The sequence below is a fragment of the Marmota marmota genome, unplaced genomic scaffold (assembly GCF_001458135.2).
Source record: "Marmota marmota marmota unplaced genomic scaffold, marMar, whole genome shotgun sequence".
In the NCBI taxonomy this organism is placed as follows: Eukaryota; Metazoa; Chordata; class Mammalia; order Rodentia; family Sciuridae; genus Marmota; species Marmota marmota.
Window position 1 is genome coordinate 23,405,964 of NW_025999869.1, and position 20,319 is coordinate 23,426,282.

Sequence of the window (20,319 nt, forward strand, 5' to 3'; positions counted from 1 at the left end):
CGGGATTGGGGCTCCCGGGGTGGGTCCGGGAGGGTCGGAGGCGCGGCACTGCTGGGGGCTTCGTGGCCTAGAGCCTCCGGGCGGTGCTGAAGACCTGGGAGGCCTCAGACGAGGATCTGGCAGTCTGGGGTCAAGGTGGGACAGTGGCAAGTCAGACCCCCTGAGCACACATTTCCTTTGGTAGCACACAGACCTTTCCGGGGTTTCGTAGACATTAAAGTGGGAGGGCGCATATAAAGTACCTAACAGAGTGCTTCACCTGAACTCAGCAAAGAGCATCCCATCTACCCCGCTACCTGTCACATTCAGCTGCAGCTCACATGTATTTCTGCCTTTCTTGGTTGCCCAGGTAGAAAACAAGAGAGCAGCCAGGCCAGGATTTGGCCCCATTCCCACTGCCCATATGAAGTCAGGGAGCCCCAAACCCGGGACTGGCATAGATGGTCAGAGATGAGTGCACCCAGAGTCTGAGCCCTCCCCAGACCAGGGAAAGATCTGCCCACTGCAGCCCAGCAGAAGTGTGACGGATGAGGACTGCCTGGGCTTTGCCCTTGGCCGGGTACACACAACTCATTTGAGAATTGGGGTCCATCCCAGGGTGTGAAGACAAAGTCTGCCCTTTAGAGTGCTCCCCATTCCTTGGCAAGTTACCCACAGGCCAGGTCTTGTAGGACAAGAATAGAAGGCACTAAGTGCTAAAAATAAAATAAATATTTAGGCTTTTTGACATATTAGAGTGATGACAGTTTTTGTGTGCCAATACCAAGAACCACCCCCCCACACACACACACACACTCAACTTCTGTCCCAATAAAAATGAATTCACCTGGCTCAGCCTTGGATGCAGTGGCACTCACCTGTAAATCCCAGGACTCAGGAGGCTGAGGCAGGAGGACTGGAAGTTCTAGACAAGCCTCAGCAACTTAGGCCCTAAGTAACTTAGCCAGACCCTGTCTCAAAAAGGGGCTGGGGATGTAGCTAACTAATAATGTGACCAGTACCAAAAAAAAAAAAAAAAAAAAAAAACATAATCAAAGACCCTTTTCTGAAACAGAAGATGATCCATGGTCCTAATTTGTAAAAACAAGGGGTCCTCACTCTGCCCCATGAGCCAGAAAATTAGATTTTGTCTCTAGTTTTGTGGCTTGCTGTAAATGAGGTATCCCTTGTCTCCTGTACTCTCTTCTGTCTCCCTCCTTTTAACTGAATTTAAAGTGTATTGGATGGTTGTTTCTCTTTCTTGTCTTCTGTGTGGGTGAGAGGGTGGGAGGAGCAGGTGGTGTCCTGGACAGCATCCACATTTTACCACCCCAGGTTCTTGCTTCCATCTTCCTAAAGATTGAATGACTGGGCTGAAGACCAAACCCATTTTTCCACCCACCTTCTTTTCTCCATAGCTGGCTTATTCATTGATTTAGTCACCAGCATGTGCTGTAGTTTACTTTTATGATTTTCTGTTAGGAAATAATAATGTGTGGGATTCTACTTATTTTCCTTAGGCTCTCAGACCCAGAGACTTGAATTGCCACATTCCTCAGTTGATAGTGTACAATAATCCTTGGACCCTTTAGAACCCTTCTTTCCTTTTGTTTTATTTTGTTATTTTCCTCCTTTATCCTCCATTTCTCTCCCAACACCTCCTCCTCCATCTTAGGCAGCCACACTAAATGGGCATATTTGCTATTTGTCCTCCCAAATCTTTCATTATACATGCTTTAGAAGTATGTGGATCTTTGAAAAATGAGTTATGTTTTGCTTGGTTGTTATGCTTGCCTGAATAAACACCATTGTGCTATAAATTGCATTTTTCCCCCTTAGCATTATGCGTTTTGGTCAATTCATTTCACTGTATTTAAATCTAGTTGTTTCCTCCTTGTTGTTATAAGAGATTCTCTGGGATGTATGTATGTATGTCTGGAAGGAAGGAAACGTGGATGGGTGGATGGTCAGACAAATAAGGCAGATATGACATAGCTGATTTCTAGGATGCTTGCATGTTGCCTTACTAAAACTTGCCACTTTGTGCTGCTGAATGGCTTCAGCAATTTCCTCCCACCAGCAGTGCATGAAGAGTCCCTTTTCCAATATTTGCCTATATTTACTATTATCTCATTTACTCATTTTTAAAATCTGGTATGTTACATTTCTCCTTTTTTGTTTTAATTGAGCATCTCTTCATATCATTTTTTCCTTTAGTGAATTGCCTGTTTATCTTATTTGTGCTTCTTTACTTTTAGGTTTCTGATGTTTTTCTACCTGGTTTGCATTTTGTATATTAATATCTTTGTGTATTAAAATGGTAGTCCTCTGTCAGACATAGGTGGTTAAGTCTTCTCCTCATCTTGTCATCCATTAGCTTCATTTTAGTCTCCCTTTTATTATTATTACTATTAATAGTTTTACTAAGATGTAATTTATATACCACAAATTCACCTGTTTATAGTTTATGGTGATTCACTGGTTATTATTGTGGTATTTACAGATGTATATAACCATCACCATCATCTGACTTTAAAACATTTTCATTACTCCAAAAAGTAACTCTGTACCCATTAGCAGTCACTGTCCAATGTCCCTCAGTATCTCCCTCCCCAGCTCTATGTAGCTATTACTGTCCTTTCTGTCTATATAGATTTACATATTTCTGGTAATTTCCTATAAATATAATTATACAATGTGTGGCTATTGTGACTGGCTTCTGTCACTTAGCCGTATGGTTTTGAGGTTCATTTACATCATAACATGTATTAGTTTATTCCTTTCTATTGCTCAATAATATTTCATCACCTGGATATACTACATTTTGTTTATCCATCCATTCGTTCAATAAGGCCATTCCTTATTGAACATTTGGGTTGCCTCTACTTTTTGGCTGCTATGAATATTCACAAAAAGTATTCTGTGGACATTTACTTTCTTCTTTCTTTTATCTTTTACAATCCAGGAATCTTTTGTTACTGTTGTTTTTACCCTATTATGCCATGAATTCATAGGGAACAGGTTCAGCAGCTCGGCCTCCTTCCCATGGGTTCTCACAAATTGTGCTTCTCTGGGCTGAGCAGGCTGGTGCTTCAGTTGAACCCAGGCACCTTTCTCTTCAACTTCCTCTCCAAGTTTTGAGAAGCTATAATGGCTCGTAGGCTGCTTAATAGGCTCAGTGTGCACATTAATTCTCTAGACGGCAAGAATCTCACCTTTAACTTGTTTTGTTTGTTTGTTTGTTTGTTTGTTTTTTACAACAATGCCAACAGCATGCTGGGTAACACTGTACTCTTCTAGTTTTGTTATGGTGACATTTGTGGGCCATTCCTTATTGAACAGTATCCATTCCTCTGATGTCTATAATATCACCTTTCTTGTAGATTCGCCTGTATATGGCCAAAGGAATAACCCCATGTTTTCTGTAAGGCCTAGAAAACATTTATGGGGTACCGCTCCTCTTTTCTTTGTGTTCATCATTTTGAGGAATTACTGACAGTTTCTATTGAAAGCCTCTGTTTTTATTTCTCTTGGGTATTTACATAGAAGTGGAATTCTTGGGTCACATGGCACCTCTGTTTAAACTCTGAGGAAGTACTCACTTCAGCAGCACAGATGCTAAATTTGGAACAATACCAAAAAGATTAGTGCTGTCCCTGTATAAGCATGATGCAGAAATGAGTGAAGTATTCTATACATGTACATGTTTGTTTTTTTTTTTTTTTTGGTGGGGGTGTACTTGGGATTTAACCCAGGGGCAATTTACCACTGAACTATGTGCCCAACCCTTTTAGTTTTTATTTTCAGACAGGGTCTCACTAAGTTTCTGAGGGCCTCACTAAGTTGCTGAGACTGGCCTCAAACTTGGAATCCTCCTATCTCAGCCTCCCAAGTCACTGGGATTATTGGCATGTGCCACTGTGCCCAATGTGTTCCATATGTATTAAAACATAAAAATAAAGTCTGAGAAACTTCCAGATGATTGTTTTCTAGAGCAGCTACACCATAGAACAATTGTACCACTGTGAGGGCATGAGAGCTTTAGTTTCTCTACATTCTCACTAGCAATGGTTATTGGCTGTCTTTCTTATTATAGCCATCCCAGTAGGTGTGAAGTTGTGGCTCACGATGGTTTTTGTTTTGTTTTGTGTGTGTACGTGTGTGTGCTTCCCTGATGGCTAATTATGTTGAGTCTTTTTATGCACTTATTAGCAGTTTGTATGTTTTCTTTGCAGAAATTTCTATTTAGATCCACTTTTAAAACTGAATTGTCTTTTTATTAAGTTATAAGAGTTCTTCGTATCTTTTATCATATATATGATTTACCAATCCTCACCTAACTCAAAGTTAGGCCTGTGAATCCAAGAGCTTTATACTTTAAACTCTTACATTTAAGTCTGTGATCCACTTATTAAAAAAAAAAAAACAGAAATCTGTATATGCTATCATTTGCCCCCATTTAGCTCTTTCTATTTGTGTCTTATTAATAAATCCTTACCTGACTAATGATCATAAAAAGTTTTTTTCTGTATTTTCTTCTACTAACTTTGTTTTCTTCCACATTTAAATTTTAACCCAATTGGATTTTGTTTTTATGACAATTCCTTTGTAATATGCTTTTACTTTTTTGTTATTCTTCCATTTTTCTTAGCTTATTACTTCTGTTCTTCCAGAAACTCTATTGAGATATTTCACAAAAAGCTCTCCTGCAATTTTGACTGGAGTTGAATTGAAATCATAGGTTGATCTGGGAAGAATTAATATCTTTGAATGACAAATAATTTCATCCATGTTTCTTTTTGTTTATTCATGCTTTCCTTTATGTATTTTCATGGAATATTAAAATTTTCTCTACTGAGCTTTTACTTGTTTTATTAAGATAATTGTTAGATTCAGTACTATTGCAATTGTGATATTTTGTATGCATATTTCTCTCTTTTTTAGTGGGTCAGTACTGAGAAATGTAATCGTTTTCAGTGGGTTATTATATCCAGCTACTTTTCTGGATTTTCTTTCTTTCTTTCTTCTTCCTCTTCTTTTTTTTTTTTTTTTTTTGGTATCAGGGATTGAACTAAGGGGAAATCAGCCACTGAGCCACATCCCCAGCCCTATTTTGTATTTTATTTAGAGACAGGAGCTCTCTGAGTTGCGTAGGGCCTCACTAGTTGCTGAGGCCAGCGTTGAACTTGTGATCCTCTTGCCTTAGCCTCCCAAGTCCCAGGGATTACAGGTGTGTGCCACAGAGTCTGACCTTTTCTGGACTCTTAGTCATTCTGACGGTTTTTCTGTGGATTCTCTTGAGATTCCTATTAAATAATTATATCAGTTGCAAACACTGAAAACTTTTGCCCCTCCCAATTTTATATTTGTTTTCCTTTTGTATTATCTCCTCATAGTGGCCGCTGTCTCTGTAACTCTGTTACATGGTGGTGGTGACAACAGACATCCTCATCTTGTTCCATTTCTTAAAGAGAATACATAGTTTCTTTGTGAAGTAAGATGTTAGTTATGGGTTCCTAGAAAATAGGCTTTATCAAGTAAAGGAAGTTTCTTTACTGAGGACCTGAAATCCCAAGGAAAAGAAATAAAATCCTAAGCATTACTTTCTAATAAAAATGTAATAACAAAGTTTATTACGTGTGGTGGCTTAAACCCATGATTAATCAAGCTATAAAACAAAGAAGGTGGTAGGAAAGACATGGCTTTGTTTTAATTCTATAGCTCTGAGAGTTTTGTTTTCCTTTTGTGTTACATGTTCAGCATTGAACTAGCATCAAATGCTCATTCTGTATCTGGCAAGATGATGAGGTGATTCCTCCTCCCACCAGTTTATAGTAACCTTAAGTTAGACAATGTTTCTTCTTTTTTCTATTTCTGGATAAAATTCATTTAAGAGAAATAGTTTGGAAGTTGGTAGGTTACACTTGTAAAACCTGGGCCTGAGACTTTCTGGGGAAGAAATTTTTAAACTATATTAATTTCTTAAATGGTCATTCACATTTTAGCAACTTTTGTTTTCTAGAAATTTATTCATTTCATCTATATTTTAAATGTTTCATCACAGTCGTTTATCTTATTTTAAAAGTTTTAAACATCTGTTATATTTGTCATTTCCTCCTTTTTCAAGTCTTTTTTTTTTTAAGTCTGTTAGTTATCCTTAATAGTCTCCCTAGAGCTTTGTCCATTTTCAAATAAATACTTTTGGGTTCTGTTAACCAGCTTTCTTTTTTGTCCTCTACATCTCCCATTTGGCTGAGTCTTCTCTTGTGTTCATTATTCATTTATTCACATTTCTTTGGCCCCATGAGTTTCTTAGTAGATTCACAGGGTGCAGACATTTGTAAAGTGAGATGGAGAAGCCCACTCCGGCCACCTGTGAACCTGCTCTCCATAGGCTACCCCACTTAGAATGTTGTTGTGTTTTTCTGGACCCTTTCCTATCTTGTACAAACATTATTCTACAACTTTCCAAATTATGGGAGTCATGGACCTCTTTCTGTCATCTATGCTCCCCCACACGTATATACCTTAAAAATGGAGTGCCATAATTTATCCATCCTCCATTCATGGGCTTTAGGTTGAAAGACTTGGCTTTTATTTTGATCACTGGTAACTGTGGTCTTATTTCTGGCATGTTGTGTTGCCATTTATTGTCATGAGTTCTTTTTCTTCTTCCTTGTGTCTCTGAATTCGTCAAGGTGTCTTGCCCTTCCTGTTTCTTCTACCTTCCTTCTTTTTCTATAGAGATTTAGAAGTCCTGAATCTGACAAAGATCAAAGTAGCAAAAATTAGTCAGAATCTATAACCTCCTTCCAAACATGAGAACCTCTCCTCTTCCTCATCTTTTCCCAACAGACACATATACACATATAGGAATTTTTAAAAATAATCTGGAAGCTTCCAATTGTTATTAATTCTCTATGCTTCAGAATATGCTTTTCCTTTTCTGTTTTAGAAATTTTAGTCATCTGTAACCTCTTTGTGTGATTGCATTTTGCAGTAGTATAGGAAAGTTTAAATGTCTTTCTCCTAGCATTTAATTTGTAGAGAATTATATCTTGTGAGTAATGCTTCTCTGGGGCTCTTATTTCTCAAAAGCATTCTTTGGAATTCATGCTGTTCTGATCCTCAGTTGACCTTTGCTGGCACAAAGACATGCTGAAATATTTGCAAATGCTGAAGTCACTTCCTCATGTTATACCAAATTTAGTTCCGCTTGCATAAACCAAGCATAATATCAGTTTGTGTAAACTGACCACTAACAGAAGGTTCATATAATAACCTTACCCTAGGATCAGGGACTGGCTAGAGAAAGATGAAAATAGCCCTTAAAATATTCAGCTACTGACTACCTTACACTAAAAAAAGTTTAAAAGTTTTAACTATTTTAATATTTTGTTTATAATACTTAGCATTTATGAGGTTGAAGTGAATTGGGCACTCCCACAGTAAAACTATGGTAAACACTGTGCATAATGTTCAGGCTCAGTTTGTCAAAAGTATTTTAAACTTTCTCTACCTTTTATGCCAATTCTGTTTCCAGGAGTATCTCTTAAGACACATTTCCCATGCACAGCTATCCCAGGTCCTGCAGGGTAATTCTGTGCAGGATACATGTGCCACACTGTCCATCACTGGCTTGCACAGAGAGAAGGTCATTCTCCTGCTCAGTTCCTTCTGAATCTTCTGATCAAGGGAAGGAGACAAACCTCAGCTTGGTGCCAGTGTGTCTAAAATTAGGTCTTTCCAAGCCTGCATAATCTTCCATCTGAAATAAAAGAATGAGCAAAAAGGGGTAGCAGTATTTTTAACTCAATTTTAGCCATAGTGTTTTGATTCTAATAGATTGTATTTGTTTTGCCTTTTTGTGGCAAAAAGTGCTGTTTTTCCATTTACAATAGCATGTACTTTAAAATATATTTATTTAAGGACAGAAATTAGTTTATTTAAAGAGAAATGTTAAATTTAATACAGATGGTATTTATGGCAAAATAGTAATGACAATGCATGGTTGTGGGAACAATGACCCTTAGGAAATAATTAGAGCTACAGACAGATTTAAATCAGGGACATGCCTACATATGAAATGTCACTCCCAGTGTGATTTATGTTATTGTAAAGTTAGAACTTACTCATATGATACCTTCATATGGTGGAATATTACAAAATATTAAAAAGCATATTTAGTGACATTTCATTTATAAACTGCAAAAAAAGAGTATACAGCATCCCAAGTTTGTTAAAAATAAAGTATATGTATGCATACTTTGTTAACCAAAAAAAATTGTGTGACCATACATACACACACACATACACACACACACACACACACACACACCACATTTCAAAATCACCAGGAAAAGAAAGACTGGAAGAAAATATTTCCAAATGGGTTATCTCAAGATGACTGGGATCAGAGAAGATTTTTACATTTTCCAGTAATGGACATATGTCAATTTTGTCACTAGAAAGAGTAATAAACACATATATCTATTTTTTAGTTATTTTGCTGCCTAAGGTAGTATTTCCTTGCCTGGTATTTTGCCTTCTGCAGGTGCTCCTTGGTCCTTTCATGCTCTAGTTAGGTCTTTGTGGCCACAGGGGAACAGTATCCCAAGACTCCCTTGTCAGCTCTCATTACACTCCAAGGCACTTGGTTTTGGTGGGTGTATATTTAAGCTGCAGGAGTAGAACAGAGAGAGTATTTCCAAAATTTTCTTAAATCATTACCATTGTTTTTTCTTCTCAACAGTCCTACTAGGCAAAACCAAATTAGGACCCCACTTTTTAAGTATGTGGCTCATTAAATTAGGAATGGAGTAGATGCTGAGAGAAGGCCTCCTAGTTTCTTGTTGTTTTTTCTTTAATTATTCTACTTTCCACTGACCATGATTTTTCCAGATGTTGTATATAATCATGGTTCTGCATCACCTGAGTTGGAGATGTATATATTTCAAATTAGATACCCTCTTTACAGAATTACAAATTCCCTTTTCAGGAAAAGGTTGAAAAACAAAAAGAAAAAGAAGAGTTCACTGCAGGTCCTAATGCTTGGCAGAAATAATTGCCACCTTTTGCCTAGTAAAAATTCCACAAGTGTTATTTCTTAGATCTGTTCCTGGAGACTCCTGGGCTCCTCTGTGGAAACAGGGTTCACAGGTGAGTGAGTAAATAGAGTGGTCTCATAACCCTGGTGCTCTGCTGTTTCCTTCTGTAAAGGTGTTGGGCCCCCGAACAGGTGAGTGGCCAAGTGCTGAGCCTGGAGGAGGCCTGCTGTGGCTTCCATTAAGACCTCTCTCCCTCCTGGGTCCTTCAGCTCCACCACACTTCTTCTTCCCCTCTGCCACTGCCATGCCGCTAGCTCTTGCCCCTCTTGCCTGGACGCTGCAGTGGCCTGCGACTGCTCCTGCTTCCCCTTCCCCCTTACTCCCAGTCTGTTTTTTCACAAGAGCCAGTAGTGCTGTGTAACAAAGTCTCCTTATCACTATTTTGCAGTTCTGGGCCTCAGAAATCCTGAAATCAAGGTTTTATCAGGGCCTCTTTCTTTCTAGAAGCTCTAGAGGAGCATCATTTTGTTACCCTTTCCAGCTTCTAGAGGCCACCTGCATTCCTTGGCTCATGGCCCCTTCCTTTGTCTTGAAAGCCGAAGAGTCCTTTGCACACTGCATCAATCTGACATTCTGTAGTCAATATCCCTCTGCCTCCCTCTTCAAGGACTCTTGTCATTATATACCTGGATAATCTCCCCATCTGCAGACTCCTAACTTAGACACATCCACAGTGCCCTTTTGCCCTATAAGAGGACACATACACAACAGCCTCCAGGGGTGCAGACATTTCCTTCTTTGGTGGGGCCATTTTTCAGCCTACCACCTAATATAATCTTTTAAAAACACACATCCAACCACACTACTCCCTGCATGAGACCCTGTGTGGAGCTTCAGTTCACAGAGGATAAGGCTCCAGCTACTCTTGTGGCTGGGAGTGCCCACACCCCTTCTCCAGCCTTACCCTGCCTTCTCTCCCCACTTACTGTCCGTGGCCCAGCCTGTGTGCCCGGCACACTTTTTACCATGTTGCTTCTTCTCCCCACACTGCATTCCAGGCTTTGCCTCAGACCCAAGAGCATCCCCTTCCAGAAGCTCTCGTAGGGACTCTGTGCCCTTCCTCCATCACACTTACCATAGTTGAACATCTTTGCATGTGTTAAGGTGTTTATTTGGTTAACATCAAATGTTCCTCTTGTGCAAATCCTCCATGTGGGCCAGGGCCATGATTACTTGATTAATCAAATGTTCCTTATGTAAGTATTCCATACAGGCAGGAACCAGTCTATTTCTTGCCCACAGTTGCAACTCTGGCAAGGCGCCTGGCATGTTGCTGTGGGCCAGAAATGATATGGTTAGTAAGTACCTGGAACAAATGAAAGAAATGAATGAATGATAACAGCATTGCCATCACTCTCTGCCCCCTTCACCCCACTTTTTCTTCTCCCCATCATTCATTGCCTTTTCTATCATCACCACCCTCCACTAGAATGGACATTCCCTCTCAAAGCAAGGACCCTATCTTGTTTGTGCACAGCTCTCCTCAAGACTAGGGCAGCATCTAGTCCATAATAGGCACTTGATAAATATCTAGAGATGAATGATCTGCAGAATATTCAGAATCTCCTTTGGTTTTCATTTCGGGCCTCTCTTGGGAATCAGGTGTTATCAAGTTCTTCATTTTAATTATTCAGCCTCATTCAACAATCAATCAAATCACTGGGGACCTTCAACATTCACCTGTTGCAGGAAGGGTTAAATAAATTAATAAAAGTAAATTATTCAGGGGTTACGGCTCAGTTGTAGAGCACTTCCCTCGCAAATGTGAGGCACTGGGTTTGATCCTCAGCACCACATAAAGATAAATAAATAAAGGTAATGCATCCATCTACAACTAAAAAATATTTTTAAAAATGTAAATGGTTCAGAGTAGTGTCTGACAGCAGCAGCCCTGTGTGAGAACGTGCTGCTGCTGTTAAGAAATCCTTAAATCCATGGTTGAGAGTTCTGGCTGACTGTGCTGTATGTGGTGGGATACCAGGCACAAACCATGGTTGGCTCAGCTAACTTTGGCATTGGGTGAATGCTCCAGGGCTGAAGATAGGAGAGGGCTTCAAAAGGGCGACTGGAGCCATCGCTTATGTTTTTGTCCTGTTTTGCCTGCAGATGGCAGCACGCCCTGGGCTTCCCTGCACTGTCCCGAGGCTGGACAGCAGAGAAGCAAGAAAATGGACTCCCTTCTCTGGGAGACTTGCTTGAATGCCAGCCATGGGTGAGTGTGAGCTTGACCTGAGTTTTTCCTCTTCATTCATCTACATGGTTTGTTTTTTAGTATAGTAATTGGTATAAATCACACATATTCAATTTTGAGATAGTTTGACTTTCACAATTTGTTTACAAAAACAAAAGCCATAGCGGTGAAATTAATCCTAGAATGTTGCAGAGGCCATCAGGGTCAAGGGGGCATCCTCTGCATTCATTGTAACTGTGGTGTTCCTTCCCGTCTACACTGCAGACCATCTAGGGAGGGGATACCCACCCAAACAGGGAGGGGATACCCACCCAAACGAGTTCAACAAGTGTGTGATAAGCTGGAAGTTTGAGGTGCAGGGACATGTACAGCTCGTGTACTACCAGAGAACCATCCTGGTCTGGCAGATTCCCAGGATTATGCCTTCCTGCCCAGACCCTCATCCTCTTGGTGGACTTCTCTGGTTCTCTCCTCCTCCCATGACTATCATAGCTCTATCTTATTTATCCAAAGACCCAATTTGGAATCGTTGAATAGGAGATTGCTTATGCTCTATTTCTATCCCATTTGTTAGCTTTGTGCTCAGCAGAAAATAATTCTGGGTTTCATACTTTGGAGTAATGATACCTCCTCCCCTTCATGCCAACGGCTTCTACACCACTTCTTGCTGTTCTGCTGAGCAGTCTGACAAAGACCTTCCCTGAATTTCAGTACCTTCTAGGTTTGGGGGCTGACCTTCCCTTAGATGCAACACCTGCCTGAGAGGATCCTGTGACATCTTCCCTTAATGTCATGAGTCTTTCTTTGCAGAAAACTTGATTATCCCTTGCTGTCACTCCAACATGTGCCAGCTGTACCCTGCACTGTTTGTATTTTGGGCTCATTACATGGAATCACAAACATTCACAACTGGAATGTTAGATTAGGATTTCAAACAAAGGTCTCCATGAGAGTTTATTGTGCTTGGAAGCAGGAGGTATTTTGCAGATCAAGTTTGCTACTAAGTGTTTTGGTCTGAAATAATCAATTTTAAAAATATTTCAATTTTGAGTATGCCATTTAAAATCTCATTTCCTTCTCTTCTTAAATTTGACTTTCATTTATGTATTTATTTTACCCATGATGATGAGATTATCCTTAAGTATAGTCAATAAACTAGTTTTAAAAAAAAATTAATTCTGAGCACTGGCTGCACATCAGCACCAAATGAGCTACAGAACTGACACCTCATTCAGTCGTCCCCAAACCTGGAAACAGGTGATATCATTCCTTAATTACAAATGCAGAAACCAAGGCCCAGAGATGAAATTACATACAGAGCTTAGATTTACAGAGCAAGCCAGGGTGACTGCCCAACACCTCCCCATACCCGCCTCTCACCTTATATCAGAAAGTGGGCTTGGCTACCTGTGGGTAGAACGTGAATTACCTTTGCTCTTGTACTGACCTGAAAAAGGAACATAGTGAAATTTATAGGAAATAAAATTTTAATTCCCTAAACAACTCCCAGCTCTAAATGTTCTGCCCCAATTTTACATAGTTCTCTCTCTCTCTCTCTCTCTCTCCTCTCTCCTCTCTCCTCTCTCCTCCCTCCCTCCCTTTCTCTCTTTTTTCTTTTTTTTCTTCTGTCTTTTACAACAGGAATTGAACCAGGGGCACTGAACCACTGAATCACATCCCTAGCCCTTTTAATTTTTTATTTTGAGACAGGGTCTCTCTGAGTTACCTAGGGCCTTGCTAAGTTGCTGAGGCTGGCTTTGAACTTGTGATTCTCCTGCTTCAGCCTCCCAAGTCACTGGGATTACAGGTGTGCACCACTGTGCCCAGTGAGTTTTCTTTTAATATTCTTGTAAAAAAAATAAGAAAGAAATAAAGTGTGGGTCTTAAGGTCTCTCTTGAAATAATGTGGAATTGGTTTGGGTGGCTTGGTACCAGGACTTTTTTCCAGCTGTATTTGGCAGAAAGGGAATGGGAAGTAGAGGGTGGACCAGAGAGAAGAATGAGGCGGAAGGAGAAGCTGGGGGGTACAGGATGCCATTTGTTACTGGCTCAGCTTCCCTGGAGTCCGTCCCAGGGCAGAGGCTGCTGCTGGCCCTCTGGGTGATGTGGTTCGCATGTACCTCTACATCTAGTTTCACGCTGCTTCTGACTTTAAAAAGTCCTAATGTTGGGCTGTTGCTTTTTAGTAAAAGCAAGTACCATGAGAAGTGTACTGAAGGACAAATCATCCCCCAGGGGACTTTTATAGACACAGTCCTAAAAACATTTCCGGGCTGATTTTTTTTTTTTTTTTAAGTACCAGTTTTCAGTTTAACTGTGTTTTCCTTCCTGAAATATTTAAGTGAGACTAATTTTTGTGACTTTTTTTTCTGTCCATTGTTTTTGGGGAGTTCCTCTACTTATCAAGTCAGGGTTGGAAATAGAAATGATTTTTTTCTCCCACACAGACAAGCATGCAGAAATGGGAATAACTGCGGGGGATATAGCTCATTGGTAGAATGCTTACCTTGCATTAACAAGGCCCTGGGTTCTAATCCCCAGCACCACAAAAAAAAAAAAAAAAGGAAGTGATCCTTTTTTTGTCTCCAATTTAATTTCTGTGACTTTCTTTTCCTTTTCTTGGGAATTAGGGGAAGCATTTAGAGGCATTTTAAAAGAAAATTTAACATGTCATTTCAGATGAGCCATTCAGCAGGAATTTCATTTTTATTTTTTAATTTCAATTTTATTTTTTTGTGGTGCAGGGGATTGAACCCAGGGCCTCGAGTTTGTTTGTTAAGTGCCCTACCACAGAGCTGCATCTGCAGCCCCCATATGCCTTTTAAAATGCCTAGTGGATAAAAGAAATGGCTATTGCCCTCAATAATCCTGTGCTCCTGTTGAGTCGTCTAAACTTTGTTCCTGCCTATTAGTAACGTGAAATACACACCACTGAGTGCCCATAAAACCTTCAGTCAGGGAAGACCTTCTGAGACCTGCGCTTAGGACTTTAGGACTTTAGTAAATTAAGATAGGAGAAAAGAACACAGGTGTCTGTTCTAGACACACGGGGTTGGGGGGGGGGGGGGATATGGGGAAGAGTCTACAGTGACTGTACACTGGGTAGGTTGTTGGCTGGGTTTTGGCTGTCAACCCACAGAGTTTGGATTTGATACCAAAAAAAAGGAGTGAAAAAATACACTCACACATTGCTGGTGGGATGGTGTGATCACTCTGGAAAGCAGTATGGAGATTCTTCAGAAAACTTGGAATGGAACCACCATTTAACCCAGCTACCCTACTCCTCAGTTTATAACCCAAAGGACTTAAAGTCAGCACAGCGATATGGTCACATCAATGTTTATAGCAGCTCAATTCACAATAGCTAAGTTATGGAACCAACGTAGATGTCCATCAATAGATGAATGGATAAAGAAAATGTGATATATATATACACACACACATACATACACACACAATGCAATATTACTCAGTCTTAAAGAAGAATGAAATAATGGCATTTGCCAGTAAATGGATGGAACTGGAAAATATCATGCTAAGTGAAATAAGCCAATCCCAAAAAATGAAAGGCTAAATGTTTTCTCTGATATGTCGATAATAATTCATAATGCGGGGAGGGCTAGGGAAGAAGAGTTACTTTGGATTAGGCAGAGGGGATGGGGTATTGGGATAGAATGGATAGTAGAATGAATCAGACATTATTACCCTATGAGCATATATGAGTACATGACCAGTGTGATTCTTCATCATGTGTAACCAGAAGAATGAGAAGTTATACTCCATTTATGTATGATGTGTCAAAGTGCATTCTACTGTCATGTGTAATTAATTAGAAGAAATTTTAAAAAAACAGAAAATAATAGACTTTTGAATAAGTGGATTATTTTGAATAGGGGGACCTCTTATTATTTAAAATAAGAACTTTAATTTCCATTTTACACCTGAGAAAAGTAGTGCTTTCTTTTCACATAATTCTCCAAGGTCACACAGCTGGTGGCAGTTGGATCTGCCACACCCTGGAGTCCACACACTAGCTGGCCTGCATTATCTGCAGCCACAGGTTGGCTTGCGTGTGACTGTGGCTCCACCCAGCCCTGACCTGGTGTGACCCATGAGTCTATACATGGCTTCATTTGCTTGTCAGTGTCATTCCCTGGACTGAACAGTTATGGGGTGAAAGGGGACTCTGAGTAAGTCACTTCCCAGCTTATCTGAGGCTCGGGAAAAGCAGAGGCAGGAACTTGGCCAGGCCCTCATGATCTGCACAGCAACAACCTAAACAAGTTCCAAGAGCTGCCAAGACTGCCGGGGAGCTTCAGAGATACGGAGTCCCCCACACATGTACAAGTCTCTCCTCTAAAGTGGGAGCTGCAGGGCTGATGGAATCTGGGCAAGGTGACAGTACAGCTGCAGTCAGGGCACAAGTTGCCTCCCATTACTGCCCTGATTCCCCAGCGCAGGCAGGAGAGCTTGGGGGGTTGGTTTGTACTGAAGTCTTCCAGCCATTCCTTTGTTGTTTCTTCAGAGTGTTCAGCAAGTAGTTCAGCACTGATTCTCATGCTTACAGCAAGAACTAAAGGGCCCACATCCCTGCCCTCATGAGGGCTTGCATTTCAGTGGGAGCAGTAAAGCAGGGAAGAGAACAGGGAAAGGAGGAGCCAGGTGGGCTGTTCTCGGGAGGAGTATTTGAGCAGAAACCTGGTGAAGTAGGGAGCCCAGGATCTGCATAACCAGCTGCCCCAGAGGGACCAGGAGGTTCACAGTGCTGAGAAGGGGTTGTCTGGGGAGCAGAAGAGGCCTGTGGTCAGGAAGTGAGGAGGGGTGTGGGAGGGGCTGTGTGACAAAGGGTGGGGCCACACTGCCTTGCAGCTACTGCTCTAGGAAGGTAGGATTTTGTTCTTTGCTGACCCTGAGTGGGCTTCAGGTGTGCTCCTGGCTGGCCACAAAAGCTACAGCCCTCCCAGAGAGCCTTTTGATGTCCACCTTTTGATGGTGCTTTTCTAGCTACTATAACCATCAGGAGTTCTGTTTTCCACAGCTATGAACCCTGTTAAGAGGAGGCTCTGAGGGGAGGAGGGAGGATTACCACATTTGGAACCCAATATTAACCAATTTTGTCATAAAATCAAATGACTTTAAGGCCAGAAAAGATATCCTTGGATATTCTATTAAAAGGCTTAAATTTGGGGACTGGAGTTGTGGCTCAGCAGTAGAGCGCCCACTTACTGCGTGTGTGACACTGGGTTCCATCCTCAATACCACACATGAATAAATAAAAAATAAAAGTATTGTGTCTGCCTACAACTAAATTTTTTTTAAAGGCTTAAATTTGGTTGGAGAGGCTCCACCTTGATGACAGAGGGGGACTTCTATCATCACTGTCCCCTCCCCTAGGAGCCAGAAGGCTGGGGCTCTGTCTTCTCCTGCCCTACAGCTGAAGACCTAAGCTGGTCACCCCTTGCTTGACCTCTCTGGTCTTACCCCTATAATTTGGCTAATTGTATTATTCTTGTCCAAAGGGAGGGAGAGGAAGAAAATGGCTTCCTGAGGGTCTTTCCCATCTTGGAGATCTCTGATTCTGTGAATACTGCAAAGCTCCTTGAGTTTTGTCCAGGGGATTATGATTTATATTTGTTTTACGTAAACCCTTTCCTCCCCCCTTTTTTTTCCTTTTGCTTCCAAAATGTTTTTACATCTGTTCTTGATCTTTTGAAAATGGCTCTGTATGTTTGTAGTCAAGACCATAGAAAAACACAATTCTGACAGCCAAATCCACCTTTGCTAACTATGACCTTGCGCGTGTCCCCTAACAACCTTTTCCATGGTTTCCTCATCTGAAAATGGGAATTGCAAAGTGAGGATAGGTTCGATGCTACTTTCGTGGCCCCCAGTAAAACCTCTTGGAGTGTCAGCCCGGATGGCGATGATGTACTGATGATTCCCACTCACCCCCCAGGGGCGGGGGATGAGGGCAGGAGGGCGAGGGTGGGGAGCCTCGACCACAGAGGTTAAGTGACTTGGCTAGCATTATGTGGGAGTCAGAGGCAAAGCTGGAGATAGGAGCCAGCGTTTATGGAGTCCCAGGCCAGTGTTCGCTCCCTGGGATGCTGGATTCAATTTGGTTTCTAGGAAAAAATGTTGGTATCGATAGTTGTGTATCCAACGCTTTAGTAGCTGGTTCTAGCTTTTGTAGGGGATGGGGGGACAGGTTTCCTCACACACAGGAACCTCAGTCTTCATCATGGAAAGCCTCTCTGGAAGGGGTACTCACAGGAACAGAGGACAGAACACACTCCCCTTTTGTTCTCCGCAAGCAGGCACCCAGGGTGCTCCCAATACCCTTCTCCCCTATGCCTGCCGGCTGTGGGCCAGATCCTGTAGGTCTCCTTGGGCATCGGAGACCTCCTGGAGCCTGGAGTAGGGAGCAAGCAGATGGGCAGGCCCTCCCTCCTATGCCAGGACTCTGGGGCTCAGGCCAGGGAACTGGGTGTGGGGAGAGGCATGGACTACCTAAAGAGTTGTTCCCATCGGGCTGTTTGGAACCTATTTTTGCACTGTGGGGCAGGGGCATCAGACATCTTTCCAGTTGTCCTGGTCACCCTGTTGCCTGAGAACTATTCTCACTGGTCTTAGATAGAGTGGTAGCCCTTGCTCCTGACAAAGTAGACTTAAGGACTACCCAGGTTTGTTTTCCCAGGGAACAACAGCACTTTGCACTTTGCTCAGACAGAGTAGCCCAGGGGAGAAGCCCACACACAGTGAAGCCTAGGGTTGAAACTCAGTTCTGTCTTGGTGCATGTGGGTGGGTGAGCTTGAGGGTGTGCTTAGGAAATTAGCCTCTCCAACTCTGTTTCCACATTTGTGAAATGGGAGTAAGAATATCTACCTCACAGATATGCGGTATGGATATATGGGACTGCACAGCATGTGCACATGTGGCAAGCTATTTTAATCCTCATTATTAGGCATATAGGTGGGCTCTTGCAGTGTGTGGGTGGAAACAGCTTGCATATGTGGCCCAGCCTCTTGCAGACTGGGCACTTGCTATGACTCAGTATTCTAGAGTGACTGAACCCAATATCTCAAACTGCTCTTCACTACATTGTTATTTGCTGTGATATTCTGTTACCCAGGGAGGATAATTAAGTTTGCAAAAGTGTAATGCCATATCATTGGTTTCTCTGCATCTTCTGTTTTTAGTTCAGCATCCCTGAAAGAAAAAATTAGTCTCTTGGCTAAAAATACATTGAAGGTTTACTATGCTAAGGGTTTCATGTAGATTGTCCCCTTTAATTCACATAACATTCAGATAATGAAACAGAGAGAAAGGTTCAATAATGCCTAAGACGACACTGTGATCACGCAGCCAACCTGAGCTTCACATGTCCTGTTCCAGAGCCCACACTGGTCTCTGTACTGCCCCCGCTGAACATTGCAATGACTGAGTTAGTGAATCTGTGACCTGGGAGATCATCTAGGTAGACTGGTCTATTCTTACCCTCCAAGGCCCTTTCTGAGTGAGCTGTGCATCTCAGAGGGGGGAAACTATTCTGCTTTAGAAGCATTCTGGCTCTTTCTCTTCAGGGTCTTCAGGGACAGGTTCTTCTTGAGCCCCTTTGCAGTGTCTCCTTGAGGCTAGCTGTTCATCCTCAAGAGTTAGGAGATCCATTCTGAGAGTGCGCCCAGTTCTCTGGTGGAAATCAGGAGACACAGAGAGAGAGAGTGATGTTCCACCAGCATGTGGGTGGCAGGATCTGCTGCCCCTCTGACTGTGGTGTGTGACATCCAGTATGAGTGTAGCCAGGCGTGTTCCCTGCCTGCCCTCCAGCTGTTATGGAGGCTACATGCAACTGGTTTCTTCCTCAAAAGTCTGCTCCTGTCTGACTCTGGGAGCAGAGGAAGTGGTTTGTGGGTCAGTGGGATTGTTGCAGGAATCAGGCTAGAAGGGGCAAGTGGAGAGTAGGAGAACTCACACTTTATTTTACGCTGGTGGGCCCAGAGGAGATCAGACTCCAAATTCTGAGTACCCATCTCCAGTTTTTCACTACATCTAAAGGCTATCTGCTACCATAAAATTTTTATTCTACCCACTATATGGTCATGCATGGGGATTCTAGCGGGAAGCATGTTTACTGAAGTAGAGTGTGATAAGGGGAAGAACTGGCTCCTCTTACAAGGCCTTGGATAGATGTCTGGGCTTGGGCCCAAAGCCTCCACAGGGACGTTTACATTTCAAAGGGGAGTAGTTAGATTTCTAGGGATAGTTATTTACAATCCAAAAGGTAGGAGTCAATAGTGTTAATCAGGTTTCCTGAAGAGGGGTTGATTAGAAAGGGGAGGGGAACTCTCCCTTTCTCAGGTACTACTTCTCTTGGCAGTGTTCTTAGAGTTGATTCTACTTCCAGGCCTGGGTTTGTCTTCCATTATAGGATCACTCCATGACCTGTGTGACTGGCTTGGCTGGCAGTCCCTGTGGTGACAGGAAAGGTGGATCTGCTTATCTAGGGACCTCGGAGCCTAAGAACCAACATGCCTCAGGACAATAAGCATTTATTATGCTTATGGGCTGTTAGACAATAAGCATTTATTGAGTACCTACTGTATGCCTAGAGAGACCACATGAGAGACTCCAGCATGTGAATGGGGCAGGCAACCAGTGGCCACCAGGGAGCCCCAGTGTGCTCAGGAAAATCTGCAGCTGGCAGTGGGGCCAGGTTGGCTGTGCTGCTGTTTATCTGAGCAGCTCCATGACAACCAGGAGATAAATACCTGAGATCAAGCAAAGCCTGGAACAAGATTAGGTGTCTGGGTAGGGTGGGGCCTGTACTGATTTCAAGACCCTTGACTGACCTGTGTTTTCTGGTTGGCTATTTAGTGTGCTTAATCTGTTTGCCCACCCTACTGCAGAAGGTACTCAAAGTGGCTCCATTTAGCAGGTGTCTTAGAGAGAAGAGGGTGTCCTGAGCTTTCTCTGAGTGGAATGTTGAGGTTTATTCAGCCCCTGGAGGGTCATTTATGAGCCACCAGCTGAGCTCGGGCCCC

The 20,319-nt window shown here is 42.2% G+C and overlaps 1 long non-coding RNA gene, 1 other non-coding gene and 1 pseudogene across 3 annotated transcripts in view; 2 read left to right on the top strand and 1 right to left on the bottom strand.

The window, feature by feature from the left end:
* Positions 1 to 20,319, top strand: part of LOC125610698 — a 59,166-nt gene that overhangs the window by 1,636 nt on the left and 37,211 nt on the right. For both annotated transcript variants that reach the window (XR_007340700.1, XR_007340697.1), the window contains exon 2: positions 11,193 to 11,298. This is a non-coding gene — a long non-coding RNA (uncharacterized LOC125610698). The remainder of the gene's footprint in view (positions 1 to 11,192; positions 11,299 to 20,319) is intronic.
* LOC107147999 lies at positions 2,975 to 3,754 on the bottom strand (annotated as a pseudogene).
* LOC125610871 lies at positions 3,574 to 3,680 on the top strand. The gene has a single exon (XR_007340918.1). It is a non-coding gene; the product is annotated as a U6 spliceosomal RNA (small nuclear RNA).